Genomic DNA, 15,563 nt, shown 5'->3' on the forward strand with positions numbered 1-15,563 from the left:
CAAATTTAAAAAAAATTTTTTTTAAATTACTTTTCAGTGTAGTAGAATTCATTATTTATGCACCACACCCATGCTCCATGCAATACATGCCCTTCACAATACCCATCACCAGGCTGGCCCAACTTCCCACCCCTCACCCCTTCAAAACCCTCAGGTTGTTTTTCAGAGTCCATAGTCTCTCATGGTTCATCTCCCCCTCCAATTTCCCTCAACTCCCTTCTCCTCTCCATCTCTCCATGTCCTCTGTGTTATTTCTTATGCTCCACAAATAAGTGAAACCATATGATAATTGACTCTCTCTGCTTGACTTTTTTCACTCAGCATAATCTCTTCCAGTCCCGTCCATGTTGCTACAAAAGTTGGGTATTCATTCTTTCTGATGCAGGCATAGTACACCATAGAGTATATGGACCACATCTTCCTTATCCATTCATCCGTTGAAGGGCATCTTGGTTCTTTCCGCAGTTTGGCGACCATGGCCATGAACATTGGGGTACAGATGGCCCTTCTTTTCACTACATCTGTATCTTTGAGGTAAATACCCAGTAGTGCAATTGCAGGATCATAGGGAAGACAGAGCAAATTTTTAAAATGTTATGTCATCGATGTAAGCTTCCACGTGTGGTTTTTTCAGAATGACCAGGGGCTATGAGCAAGAAATCCACAGAATTTGTAGAACAAGTTTCTTGGCTACTTTTGTGTCTAATAGCTAATAAACTTTAGATATGTGGCAAGAAAAGAAAAAGGTAAGGTCATGTCACTCCTCGGTTCCATAACCCTACAATGCTATTCCTGACACATCCAAAGCCCTTATGGTCTATAAGGTCTGAAATGTGCCCTCCACCTCCCTCCTGATTCAAGGACTGTGCTCCTGATGTTCCCTCTATTAGGAATACTCTTCCCCCAGATGTATTTATTTATCATTGCATCCCCTCACCTGAAAGTACGCCTTACGAGGCAGCGAGTTCATTTTCTTCACTACCTCATCAGCAGCGTCTAAAACAGTGATGTACCAGGCACCCCATAGTGCCGTCTTTATATGCTACCGGTAAATAGGAACTGATTCTGGCTTTGCGGCTGAAAGGCGTGGCATATGTGGAAGGAAAGACGACTTTCCTGGAGCAAGGAATGTGACTTCAGGGAGCCTCTCAGATGGAGAGAGGCTGTCTGGCCCCCAAGCTGATAGATTCTTCTTCCCGGCCTAACCAGGTCTCCTCCCCAGGCTCCAACCCTTCTAGCGCCCTTTAGAGTCAATTGGCTGAACTCTCGGAGCCCTTTCATCCTCGCAGCCAATGACAGGGCAAAAACTATGCGGGAGGCGGTCCCACGGTTCCAGCGAAGCTGGCCGACTCCTGACGGGTGGGTTGCTCCCACCTCCAGGGCACAGAGATTCCGAAACCTCCAGCGGCCTAGAAGGGCCAGGGGGTCAAGTTGAGAGTTAGTGGAGAGTCAGTGACACAGTTGCGTCTCCGCTGTGTTCCGAGATGTGAGTCGGGACCTTTGGATGAGGGGTATGGAGCAGCCTGGCGTCTGGGTTCTGTCCGTGTTCTGGGAGAGGGTGGGTGACACCGGCCGGGACCCAGGCTTCTGCGCAGCCGCCGCGGCGACGGGGAGGAGGTCTCTCTAGGGGTAGTCGAGGGCCCTCGTTGGCGCTGTCCCTTTGTCTGGGGTCTCATCTCCCACACCGCGTAGCCGCTCGCTCTGATAGGGCTGACAGTGGTTATAGAATTTTGCCATCCCCGCGCCTAGCCAGCAGGCCGCCCTGGTAATAGGGGTCTAGGGCCCAGCCAGGCTCCAAGGACTCCACAACCCCAGCTTGAATCGGATCACCAGACCAGTCCCCTTTGTGTTCCCAGTGAGCAACAGAGTTTTGCAGGAGATTACTCATTCATTCATTCAGTATTTACTGAGCACCTACCACTGACTGCTAGGGCCGGGGGGTGACAGTGTATACAAAGCAAAGACGTTTTCTGGTAGGGAAGAAATGGAGCAAGCTTGAAGGGCTAGAAGCCAAGTCTGGAAATCTGGAGAGGTTGAAAACACAACACAGATTTTGAGGGCTAGGAATCCTAAGAACCAGGTAATCATTAAAAATAAGCAAAGAAACCAGGAAACATTCACCTTTTATCCTCCCTTTAAAGACTTAGTTTTTCCTCTCTAAAGACACTTGACTCAAAGTTTCCTTCTCATCTCCTTGCTGTAAACTTAGGCTGGAAACCAGGATTGCAGTTGGAATGCATTTTGCAGTTAGAGAAGGATATGGAGACGTCGATATCAAACAACAGGTGAAAAGGAGCAGCTGTAGTTTGATGGAATGAGGGTTACCTTCAGACACAGAAGATTTGTTTCTTACCAGCCATACGACCATGTCATTCAATCTCTGGGAGCTGCATTTCCTCATCTTCAGAATGGGAATGATCATCCTTGCTTTTCATAGTTCTATAGGAAAGGAAGTTACCCAGGGAAGGGACACCACCCTGAGTGTCTGCTTGGAGTTGAGCTCTCAGAGAACGCAATCTTCTCTCTTCTGTTTACAGTGATAGGACACCCTCTTAGGAACTTCCTCACCAAACCCAAGGAAGAGATCAGGCAAGATTTGTGCTGGGCAGATTCTTCAGAGTGAGGCTGTGCTGGCCAGGTGAGACCTATACTGTGAAATTAGTTATCTGGGGACAGGAATCCTGCTGACTAGAGGAAGGCCCATGGCTGAAAGGGAGCATTTCCGGATGGCTATTTATTGAGGAGGAGAGAACCAGAGGAGTGGGAGTGAGGTCTTTGGACCTTGAGGAGTACAGTTTGGGGATGGGAGGAAAGGTGATATAGTTGAACTCAAATTTGGATGTTAGGAGACTTGAATTTGAGTTGCAGCTTTCTTCTAAGTTTGTTTCCCCATCAATATGTTTTGATAGAAGACACTGGGAGATCTGGGTGATTCCTTCCAGCTCTGACATTCTGAGAATCTCTGAGTAGTTAAATAAGTCAGTCTAGAATTGGGGCCCCTGGATGGCCCTGTTGAGACAGCATTGCCAAGACTGTATATATAGTGTCATGGTGTTCAGATAATATGAAGGACAAAAGGGATGAACAAGTGGAGAAGGGATGGTGGTGGTCATGTGTGAAGGGTGCAGTTCTTATCACCCCTACACCCAGATAGAATCAGAATCTTGAACTTGTTTAAGATTTCAAATCACACAACATTTACTGAACCCTCTTTGTGCTAGGTACTTCGTGGAACTCCACCCATGAATACCATGGGCCTTGCTCTCGGGGGCTTAGAGCTTAATGTGTACTTGTGAGGAGGAGTGACAGAGACATACACCCAATTCTAGTATAAGGCAGCCCTAGTTTATATTACAGATTTGTTACGGAGTTTTTTTGTTTTGTTTTGTTTTGCTTTCCTTTTTTTTGTTTGTTTGTTTTTGTTTTGTAAGGACCTATTTTATATTTTTATATATTAGCAAGAGGCTTTCATTGAGGTTAAACAAAAACCTTATTGTTTAACCCTGCTCCCCTTCCCCCAGGGGATTCACTTAAAAACAAGTCCCGGAAACCAGCTCCAGGTAACAAAGCCCAGATACAAAGGTGGGTCAGGCCAGGTGGAGACATCTGATCAGTAGGGGTTTGCATACTGTCTCCCTAGCTACCAAGGAGTATGGGCCCCCGCCCTTTGGGAACCCTTTTGGCGCCAATCCTAATCAAGGTGTAATAGGCTGATTCAAATGTCTACTAGGGTAAATTATAATTCAATTGGTCACCTAGCATCACTGTGGAGTTTCCTGTGTGTTACAATCTCATTGGTCACCTGTGCGTGGCCAGGCCCGACCGCATGGCCTTTGCCCTTAAAAACTGGACTGAAACAGAGAAGGGTCGCCCTCTCTTTTAAGAGGTGCGGCCCCGAATGTTCGGTTAGATTCTTGATGCTTGGCGTGAAATAAAGCTTTGCTTGACCTTCGCTTTGTATCAGTCTCGCTCCTTTAATCACGGACCCGTTATTGGGGCATAACAGTTTTTTTTTTAATAAAGATTTTTATTTATTTATTTGACAGACAGAGATCACAAGTAGGCAGAGAGGCAGGCAGAGAGAGAGGAAGGGAAGCAGGCTCCCCGCTGAGCAGAGAGCCCAATGCGGGGCTCGATCCCAGGACCCTGGGATCATGACCTGAGCTGAAGGCAGAGGCTTTAACCCACTGAGCCACCCAGCTGCCCCTGTTTTTTTTTTTTTTTTTTTTTTGAAGTACAGAAATTTCTGTGTGGTCAAGTCTATCTGCTTTTGTTATGATGTCAGTCTTTGTTTTATGCTTAAGGCATAGGCCTTTGTTTCCTGAGATCAAGTAGTCCCCCGATATTTTCTCCCAGTTTTTTTTTCCTTTCAATTTATGTATTTCATTCATCTCTCTTTGTGGAATTTTTCAGGTATTTCCTCTTACTCGTCACTCTTTTGCAGCTAATCAGTAACCAAGGACCATGTGACTACTGCTATCAGAAACCCAAATAGGCAGGTGATGCTGATGAGTTAAAGGAATGCAACCTCTCAAGGTAAAACCTCTTTCTCTCTCCTTCTGGGAATAGGACTGTGCCCTTTGGTAGTTTCTCACAGCCTGAAGGGAATGGTGCTCCTAAGATCAGAACACCCACCCATCAGTCTCAGGGATTTATAGATCAGAGATTTGTGGGGCCTCGTTTGTTCTCATCCATCTGCTAGTTGTCTCTGAGATTATGCCTTTGTTCACAGTTGCTTCAATGTCCCTAGTGTCCTGCTGGCCTCGTGATCTCATCTGTGCCTCCTTTTACTTCTCCAGCCAAGAGTTCACCTTCTCTCTTAGTGCCTGGGAATTCTTCCAGGCTTTCTGAGGGAATTTCCCATCCAATCAGGCAGAGGACAACTTGTTAGGTTTCCTTTTGACCAACCTCTCCTCAGACTGACCCTCCCTGATCTTCTGATAAGTCTTGCTTCCCTCTCAGTTCCCCGAGAATCACCCTGGGCTTCCTTATGGCACATTCTTGTGCATTTCTCTTTTCCCCTTCCTGCTCTTCTAACCAAAATCTCTATCTCAGTGAGCTAATATATTTGCCCAACTCCCTTTGTCCCCTCTGTCTTATTCTCAAATTTGCTTTCCTGACATATTCTTCTTCTTCTCATCTAAAGTGTTTTCCTACATCTTCATCTTTCTTAGTGACATTGCCATTGTTGATAATCAGACCTGGATCTGATAACCTTGAATTCTTTCTTTCAGTCATCCTCTGTATCCAGTCTAATACAAGTTTATATTTTCCTGGAAATTGCTGGATTTCATCATTCTTTTTCCTATCATTTGTTCATTCATTTCCCATTCATTTGTTCATTCATTCAGCAAACACTTACTGGACACCTAGAGAGTGGCAGACCTTCTAATGGTCACCCATCCTGCATTCCTAAAGTTGTCTCCCAACTCATTTCCTTTCCTCCATTCTTTTTTTTTTTTTTTCACTTCTAATCTATCTGGGCTAATTTTCCTAAATCATTTTTTAAAAAAACATGTTTAATTTAAGTATAGTTGCTATACAATATTATACCCTAAAGCGTTCTTTTCCTAATTCCACTTTTAGGTAGGATGATATGATATCTATTGTCCAAACTGGAATATTTTCATGAGTTAAGGGGACCACTATTAATAATGATGCTGGAATGATGCTGGGAACTGTATTCTTGACAAGTGAGAGTGAGAGAGGGGAACAGCAAGGTAGAAAAAAGAATATAGAGTGGGGAACTCTATATAGAGTGACCATCAAATTTACCCATACATGCCCACAATTTCAGTGTTCTTGCTTATATCGCTTCATGCAACTTAATTCTTTCATCTGTTCATTCAAAAAAATTTTTTTGGTGCCTACCTTGTGCTTGAAACTATGCTAGATGCTGGGAAGACAAAGGTAATCAAAATGGACAAAATCCCTACCATCATGAAGCTACGTGGTAGTGTAATCTCCCACTTATTTCTGAGTACACTGTCTTTCCCTCCCCAAAAATCTTCTTTTAGAGGAAACTGTGTTCTTGACAAGTGAGAAACTCTCTTTAGTGTCTCTTGTATGGCAAGTCTACTAGAAACTAACTCCCTCAGCTTTTGTGTATCTGAAACGTCTTAATTTCTGCTTCATTCTTGAGAGATAGTTTTGACAGGTATAGAATTCATAGTTAACATTTTTTTCTTTCAAGACTTTAAATATGCCATCTCACTGCTTTCTGGCCTTCGTGGCTTTTGAAGGGAAATCAGCTTTTAATTTTATGGAGGATTCTTTGTATGGTATGGGTTAGTTCTCTCTTATTGCTTTCCAAATTCCTTCTTTGTCTTTGGGTTTCAGCAAGTTGACTATCATGTGTCTTGGTGTAAATCTTTTTGAGTTCATCCTCATTGGAATTCATTGATCTTCTTGGATGTGCTTATTCTTGTGTTCCCTCAGATTTGAGAACTTTGGGACATTATTTCTTTTTTTAAAAAAGATTTTATTTATTTATTTGATAGAGAGAAATCACAAGTAGGCAGAGAGGCAGGCAGAGAGAGAGAGGAGGAAGCAGACTCCCTGCCAAGCAGAGAGCCCAATGCAGGACTTGATCCCAGGACCCTGAGATCATGACCTGAGCTGAAGGCAGAGGCTTAACCCACTGAGCCACCCAGGTGCCCTGGGACATTATTTCTTCAAATATTTTTTCTGCCCCTTTCTATCTCTCTTCCTCTTTAGAACTCCTAAGATGAGAATGATGGTAAGTTTGATGATGTCCCTCAGACTCTGTTCCTTTCTTATTCATTCTTTTTTCCCCCTCTCTTCTTCATACCGGATAATTTCAAGTTCACCAATCCTTTCTTCTGCTTGCTCAAATCTGATGTGGAACCTCCTTAGTAAATTTTTTTTTTTTTAAAGATTTTATTTATTTATTTGACAGACAAGAGACCACAAGTAGGCAGAGAGGCAAGGCAGAGCGAAAGGAGGAAGCAGGCTCCCTGCTGAGCAGAGAGCCTGATATGGGACTCGATCCCAGGACCCTGGGATCATGACCTGAGCTGAAGGCAGAGGCTTTAACCCACTGAGCCACTCAGGTGCCCCCTCCTTAGTAAATTTTTTATTGTAGTTATTGTACTTGTCAGCTTGAGAATTTCCTTGGTAAATTTTAAAAATTTCTGTCTTTATTGATATTCTCATTTTTTTTTCATACATCATTTTCCTGATTTCCCTTAGTTCTTTGTCCAATGTTTCCTTTAAATCATTGTACGTGGGTGCCTGGGTGGCTCAGCGGGTTAAAGCCTCTGCCTTCGGCTCAGATCATGATCTCAGGGTCCTGGGATCGAGCCCCACATCGGGCTCTCTGCTCAGCGGGGAGCCTGCTTCCTCCTCTCTCTCTCTGCCTGCCTCTCTGCCGACTTGTGATCTGTCTATCAAATAAATAAATAAAATCTTAAAAAAAATCATTGTACGTATTTAAGACAGTTGACTTAACATCTTTGATGAATAATTCTAATATCTGGTCTTCCTAGAGAATGATTTCTTCCAGATCCCATAAATCAGCTATATATGCCTGTTTCTTTGTATGTTTTACACTTTTTAATTCAAAACTGGACATTTTGAAATTTTGACATTTTGTAATTATGAAAATGTAATTGTCTCACTCCTCAGTGATTGCTAAATCTTGCTTGTGGAGAGTTGGAGCCATCCATCTGTGGCTTTCCCAAACTCTCTTTTCTCTTTCTTTTTTTTTTTTTTCTTTTGTGAAGTGTGTATTCTTTGTTGTATGTAGAAATTAAAGTTTCTGTTGTTATCTCTGTGGCCAGCCAGTGACCAAAGATTTCTTAAATGTCAGTGTCCCACAAGAGCGGAAAGAGTAATGTCTCTTTAAATTCCCTGAAGTTGCCTCAGCCAGTGGGAGTTAGGGGGGATGGGTTAAAAACCCTAGCATAACAAATAATATAGAGGACAAGGGTAGATGGAGAGGAGAAGGGAGTTGAGGGAAATTGGAAGGGGAGGTGAACCATGAGAGACTATGGACTCTGAAAAACAACCTGAGGGTTTTGAAGGGGCGGGGGGTGGGAGGGTGGGGGAACCAGGTGGTGGGTATTGGGGAGGGCACAGATTGCATGGAGCACTGGGTGTGGTGAAAAAACAATCAATACTGTTATGCTGAAAATAAATAAAAAATTTAATTAAAAAAAAAAAACCCTAGCTGCCAGCATTTTTGCTGACCCCTCGGTGATCAAAAAGAGCATCAATACTCAGATCACACAATATGCATATACAGAAGACAAGGTCCTTATTGCCCACACTGGCTCAGAAAGCTGCATCAGGAACAAAGCCAGCTTTCCCCACTGCCTCCTAACACCAGGATGGGGACTAATACATCATGAAAGGTTGAAATTATTGATGTTTACAGCCTCTTCATCACATTCTTTCCTGGATGTTGCAAGTGTTTGACTAGACTCCAGAGCTTTGATTTGGGTGATTCTGCCAGTTCAACAGTTGTTTAGGTGGAGGGATGGATCTTTGGAGCTTCAGCTCTACCATCTTCTGTCTATATGTAGGTTTTTATTTATCTTGAGTAAATACCTAAGAGTGAAATGGTATTTCACTTGTATAAACAGTATATGTTTAATTTTTAAGAAATTGCCAAAAAAAAAAAAAAAAGAAATTGCCAACTGGGGAATGCCTGGGTGGCTCAGTTTGTTAAGCCATTGCTTTTGGTTAAGGTTCTGATCCCAGGGTTCTGGGATTGAGTCCCGCATCGGGCTCCTTGCTCAGAGAGGAGCCTGCTTCTCTCTCTGCCTCTGCCTGCTTGTGCTTTCTCTCTCTGACAAATAAGTAAATAAATAAATAAAATCTTAAAAAAAAAATAAAAAGAAACTGCCAACTGCTGTCCAAAATGGTTTCCAAAGTACTATTTTAAACCCCACCAGCAGTATATGAATTCAGTTGCTCTACATACTTACTAATAATTGGTATGGTCAGACTTTTGTTTAATTTAATTTTAGGGGTTCCTTTTGTTTTTGTTTTTGTTTTTTACATTTTGTGTTTAAATTCAGGTTAGTTAGCATATACTGACTGTATTACTAGTTTCAGGGGTAGAATTCAGTGATTCTTCTGTTGCATATAACACCCAGTAATCATTATATCACGTGCCCTCCTTAATACACATCACCCAGTGACTCCATCCCTCACCCACTCCCCCTCCAGCAACCCTTAGTTTGTTTCCTAGAGTTAAGAGTCTTTTATGATTTGCCTATCTCTCTGTTTTTTTTAAAATTTAATTTCTTTTCAGTGTAACAGAATTCATTGTTTATGCACCACACCCAGTGCTCCATGCAATATGTACTCTCCATAATACCCACCACCTGGCTCCCCCAACCTCCCACCCCCCGCCCCTTCAAAACCCTCAGATTGTTTGTCAGAGTCCATAGTCTCTCATGGTTCATCTCCCCTTCCAATTTCCTCAACTCCCTTCTCCTCTCCATCTCCCCATGTCCTCTGTGTTATTTCTTATGCTCCACAAATAAGCGAAATGATATGATAATTGACTCTCTCTGCTTGACTTATTTCACTCAGCATAATCTCCTCCAGACTCATCCATGTTGCTACAAAAGTTGTGTATTCATCCTTTCTGATGGAGGTATAATACTCCATAGTGTATATGGACCACATCTTCCTTATCCATTCATCCATTGAAGGGCATCTTGGTTCTTTCCACAGTTTGGCGACCGTGACCATTGCTGCTATGAACATTGGGGTACAGATGGCCCTTCTTTTCACTACATCTGTGTCTTTGGGGTAAATACCCAGTAGTGCAATTGCAGGGTCATAGGGAAGCTCTATTTTTAATTTCTTAAGCAATCTCCACACTGTTCTCCAAATTGGCTGCACCAACTTGCATTATCTCTCTGTTTTTATCTTATTTTATTTTTTCTGTCCTTCCCATATATTCTGTTTTGTTTCTTAAATCCCACACATGACTTAAGAAACAAAGGAGAGGACTGTAAGGGAAGGAAGGGCAGCAGTGTCAGGGGATGGGGTAAATGGGTGATGAACATTAAGGAGGACATGTGATGTAATGAGCACTGGGTGTTATATAAGATTGATGAATCACTAAACTCTGCCTGTGAAACTAATACTACACTATATGTTAATCACTTGGTTTTAAATTAAAAAATCCACGTGTGAGTGAAATGATATGGTATTTGTCTTTCTCTGACTGACTTACTACATTTAGCACAATACTCTCTAGTTCGATCCACATCATTGCAAATGGCAAGATTTCATTCTTTTGGATGGTTGAGTAATATTCCTATGTGTGTGTGTACACATACATATCCTGTGTCTTCATTATCCAATCATCTATCAATGGACATCCAGACTCTTACCATATTTTGGCAATTGTGGACATTGCTGCTATAAACCTTAAGGCGCATATGCTTCATATCACTAATTTGTATCCTTTGGATAAACACCTTGTGGTGCAACTGCTGAGTCATAGGGTAGTTCTATTTTTAACTTTCTGAGGAACCTCCATACTGTTTTCCAGAGGGCTTCACCAGTTTGCATTTCCACCAACAGTTTGCATTTCCCTTTCTCTGCATCTTCACCAACATCTGTTGTTCCCTGACTTTTAATTTTAGCCACTTTGACTTTCGTGCGGTGGTATCTCATTGTGGTTTTGGATTGTATTTCCCTGATGCCGAATGAAGATGAACACTTTTTTCATGTGTCTTTTGGCCATTTATATGTCCTCTGGAGAAATGCCTGTGTCTTCTGCCCATTACTTGACTGGGTTTTTTGTTTTTTTTGGGTGTTGAGTTTGAAAAGTTCTTTATAGATTTTGGATACTAGCCCCTTTTTCTGAAGAAAGATTTTATTTTCTCATGAGAGAGAGAGAGGGAGTGCACAAGTAGGGGGAGGGGCAAAAAGAGAGGGAGAAGCAGACTCCCTGCTGAACAGGGAGCTTGGCGTGGGGCTTGATCCCAGGACCCTGGGGTCATGCTTATCCAACTGACTGAGTCACCCAGGTGCCCTGGATACTAACCCTTCCTCATTTGAAAATATCTTCTCCCATTCTATAAGTTGCCTTCTAGTATTGTTGACTGTTTCCTTTGCTGTGCAAAAACTTTTTTTTTAAAGATTTTATTTATTTATTTGACAGACAGAGATCACAAGTAGGCAGAGAAGCAGGCAGAGAGAGAGGGGGGAAGCAGGCTCCCTGTTGAGCAGAGAGCCTGATGTGGGGCTCGATCCCAGGACCCTGAGATCATGACCTGAGCCAAAGGCAGAGGCTTTAACCCACTGAGCCACCCAGGCGCCCTCTGCAAAAACTTTTTATCCTCACAGAGTCCCAATGGTTCATTTTTCTTTTTGTTTCCCTTGTATTTGGAGACGTGTCTAGCAAGAAGTTGTTGTGGCTGAGGTCAAAGAAGTTGCTGCCTGTGTTCTTCTCTAAGATTTAAAAAAAATATTTTATTTATTTACTTATTTATTTATGTATTTATGAGAATGAATGGAGAATGAGAGAGAGCAAGATAATGAGCGAGAGCATAAGTGGGGAGGAAAGAGATAAGCAGGCTCCTCATGAGCAGGGAGCCTGATGCAGGGCTCAGTCCTAGGACCCTGGGATAGTGATCTGAGCTGAAGGGAGACTCTCAACTGACTGAGCCACCCGGTGCCTCTCCTTTAGTATTTTCATGGGTTCCTGTCTCACCTTTGGATATCTCATCCATTTTGAGTTTGTTTCTGTTGATGGTGTAAGAAAGTGCTCTAGTTTCATTCTGCCAGGGCTGTCCAATTTTCCCAGCACCATTTGTTGAAGAGATTGTCTTTTTTTCTATTGGATACTCTTTCCTGATTTGTCAGTTTAGTTGACCATCAAGTTGAGGGTCTATTTCTAGGGTCTATATTCTGTTCTGTTGATCTATTGGTCCGTTTCTGTGCCAGTACCATACTGCCTTGATGATTACAGCTGCATCATATAGGTTGAAGTCTGCATCATATAGGTTGAAGTCTGGCATTGTGATACCACCAGCTTTGGTTTTCTTTTTCAACATTCTTTTGGCTATTCAGGGTACCATGCAAATTCTAGGATTATCTGGTCCAGGTCTCTGAAAAATTTTAATGGCATTTTGATAGGGATTGCACTGAATGTATAGATTGCTCTGGTAGCATAGACATTTTCACAATAATTATTCTTCCATGAGCATGGAACATTTTTCCATTTCTTGTGTCTTCCTCAATTTATTTCTTAAGTGTTCTACAGTTTTCAGAGTAGAGATTCTTTACCTCTTTGGTTAGGTTTATTCCTAAGATATCTATCTTATATATAGATATATAGATATCTTATATCTATTCTATCTATATCTATATCTATCTATATATATAGATATATCTATATCTATATATCTATATCTATATCTATATATCTATATATATAGATATATAGATATATATAGATATCTTATATCTATTCTATCTATAGATATAGATATAGATATAGATATATAGATATCTTATATCTATTCTATCTATATCTATATCTATATCTATATCTATATCTATAGATAGAATAGATATAAGATATCTATATATCTATATATCTATATATATAGATATATCTATATAGATAGATATATCTATCTATATATATATAGATATATATATATAGATATATATCTATATCTATAGATAGAATAGATATAAGATATCTATATATCTATATATCTATATATATAGATATATCTATATAGATAGATATATCTATCTATATATATATAGATAGATATAGATATAGATAGAATAGATATAAGATATCTATATATCTATATATATAGATATATATAGATAGATAGATATAGATATATAGATAGATATAGATATAGATAGAATAGATATAAGATATCTATCTTATGGTTTGGGGTGCTATTGTAAATGGAATCAATTCCTTAATTTCTCTTTGTTCTCTCATTGTTAGTGTAATGAAATGCAACTGATTTCTGTGTATTGATTTTGTATCCTGCCACGCTAATGAATTGCTATATGAGTTCTAGCAATTTTGGGGTGGACATACATAAAATATTATGTCATCTGCAACAAGAGAGAGAGTTTGACATCTATTGTGTTCCTGACCTTAAAGGAAAAGCTCTCAGGTTTTCCCTGTTGAGGATTCTGTTTGCTATGGGCTTTTTGTAGATGGCTTTTATATTGAAGTATGTACCCTCTATCCCTATACTGTGGAGAGTTTTAATCAAGAAATGATGTTGCATTATATGTCAAATGCCTTTTCTGCATTGACAGAGAGCATCATATGGTTCTTTCCCTTCTTTTATTGATGGGATGTATCACATTGGTTAATTTGTGAATGTTGAACCACCCTTGCAGCCCAGGAATAAATCCCCCCTGGTCATGGTGAATAAGCCTTTTAATGTACTGTTAGATCCTATTGGCTAGTATGTTGGTGAGAATGTTGGCACCCATGTTCATCAGGGATATTAGTCTGTAATTATCCTTTTTGATGGCATCTTTGTCTGGTTTTGGGATCAAGGTAATGCTGGCCTTATAGAATGCGTTTGGAAATTTTATTTCCATTTCTATTTTTTGAAACAGTTTCTGAAGAATAGCTATTAACTCTTCTTTAAATGTTTGGTAGAATTCCCCTGAGAAGCCATCTGGCCCCGGACTCTTGTTTGTTGGGAGATTTTTGATTACTGATTCCATTTCTATGCCAGTTATGGATCTGTTCAGGGTTTCTATTTCTTCTTGTTTCAGTGTTGGTAGTTTATATGATTCTTGGAATTTATCTGTTTTTTCCAAATTGCCTAATTTGTTAGCATGTAATTGTTCATAGTATTTTCTTATTATTGTATTTCTTTGCTGTTGGTTGTGATCTCTCCTCTTTCATTCATGATTTTATTTATTTGGGTCCTTCTTCTTTTCTTTTTGATAAGTCTGGCTACAGGTTTATCAGTCTTATTCTTTCAAAGAACCAGCTCCTAGTTTCATTGATCTGTTCTACTGTTCTTTTGATTTCTATGTTCTTGATTTATGCTCTAATCTTTATTATTTCTGTTCTCCTGCTGTATTCAGGCTTTATTTGCTGTTCTTTCTTCAGCTCCCTTAGGTTTAAGGTTAGATTGTGTAAGGTTAGATTGAGACTTTTCCTTCTTCTTGAGGAATGACTGTATTGGTATAGACTTGCCTTTCAGGACCACCTTTGCTGCATCTCAAGTGTTCTTCATTTTCATTTTCATTTGTTTCCATGAATTAAAAAAAAATCGTCTTTAATTTCCTGTTTAACCCATTCATTTTTCAGTAGGATGTTCTTTAACCTCAATGTATTTGCAGTCCTTCCAAAGTTTTTCTTGTGGTTGACTTCACATGTGATTTGAAAATATACATGGTATGCTCTCAATCTTTTTTTACCAGTTGAGGCCTGATTTGTGACCCAGTATGTGATCCCTTCTGGAGAACATTCCATGTGCATTTGAGAAGAATGTGGATTTTGCTGCTTTAGAATGAAATACTCTGAATATATCTGGTAAGCCCATCTGGTACATTGTGTCAATCAAAGCCCTTGTTTCTTTGCTGTAATTTTGCTTAGATGATCTGTCCATTGCTGTGAGTGGTGTGTTAAAGTTCCCTAATATTAGTGTATTATTATCACTGAGTTTCTTTAGTTTTGTTTTTTTTTTTTTAAGGAATGATTCTGTAATTTTATTAGCTTTTTAAAAATTTTTATTTTACTTTTTTGGTGTTCCAAGATTCGTTCTTTATGCACCACATCCAGTGCTCCATACAATACGTGCCTTCCTTAATACCCACCACTAGGCTCACCCACCTGCCTCCCCTCCAAAACCCTCAGTTTGTTTCTCAGAGTCCAAGTCTCTTATGATTTGTCTCCCCCTCTGGTTTCCCCCAACTCACTTCTTCTTTCCTTCTCCCAATGTCTTCCATGTTATTCCTTATGCTCCAGAAGTAAGTGAAACTATATGATAATTGACTCTCTCTGCTTGACTTATTTCGCTCAGCATAATCTCCTCCATTCCCGTCCATGTTAATGCAAAAGTTGGGTATTCATCTTTTCTGATGAAGGTATATTACTCCATTGTATATGTGGACCATATTTTCTTTATCCATTTTTTTCTGTTGAAGGGCACCTTGGCTCTTAACACAGATTGGCGACTGTGGCCATTGCTCCTATGAACATTGGGGTACAGATGGCCCTTCTTTTCATGACATCTGTATCTTTGGGGTAAATACCCAGTAGTGCAACTTCAGGGTCATAGGGTAGCTCTATTGTTCATTTCTTAAGGAATCTCCACATTGTTTTCCAAAGTGGCTGCACCAATCTGCTTTTCCACCAACACTGTAAGAGGGTTCCCCTTTCTCCACATCCTCTCCAACACTTGTTGTTTACTCTATTGGTAATTTTGGCCATTCTAACTGGTGTAGATGGTACCTCAATGTGGTTTTGATTAGAATTTCCCTGATGGCTAATGATGATGAACATTTTTTCATGTGTCTGTTAGCCATTTGTATATCTTCTTTGGAGAAGTGTCTGTTCATGTCTT

General features: G+C 40.5%; 1 pseudogene across 1 annotated transcript in view; it reads left to right on the forward strand.

The window, feature by feature from the left end:
• The first annotated feature begins 2,259 nt into the window (after positions 1–2,259).
• Positions 2,260–15,563, forward strand: part of LOC308347404 (cytosolic 10-formyltetrahydrofolate dehydrogenase-like) — a 67,828-nt pseudogene continuing 54,524 nt past the window's right edge. Inside the window, exon 1 of the transcript in view lies at positions 2,260–2,285. The product of the transcript in view is annotated as a cytosolic 10-formyltetrahydrofolate dehydrogenase-like (transcript). The remainder of the gene's footprint in view (positions 2,286–15,563) is intronic.

This window comes from Martes martes (genome assembly GCF_963455335.1).
Source record: "Martes martes genome assembly, chromosome: 1".
Lineage (NCBI taxonomy): Eukaryota > Metazoa > Chordata > Mammalia > Carnivora > Mustelidae > Martes > Martes martes.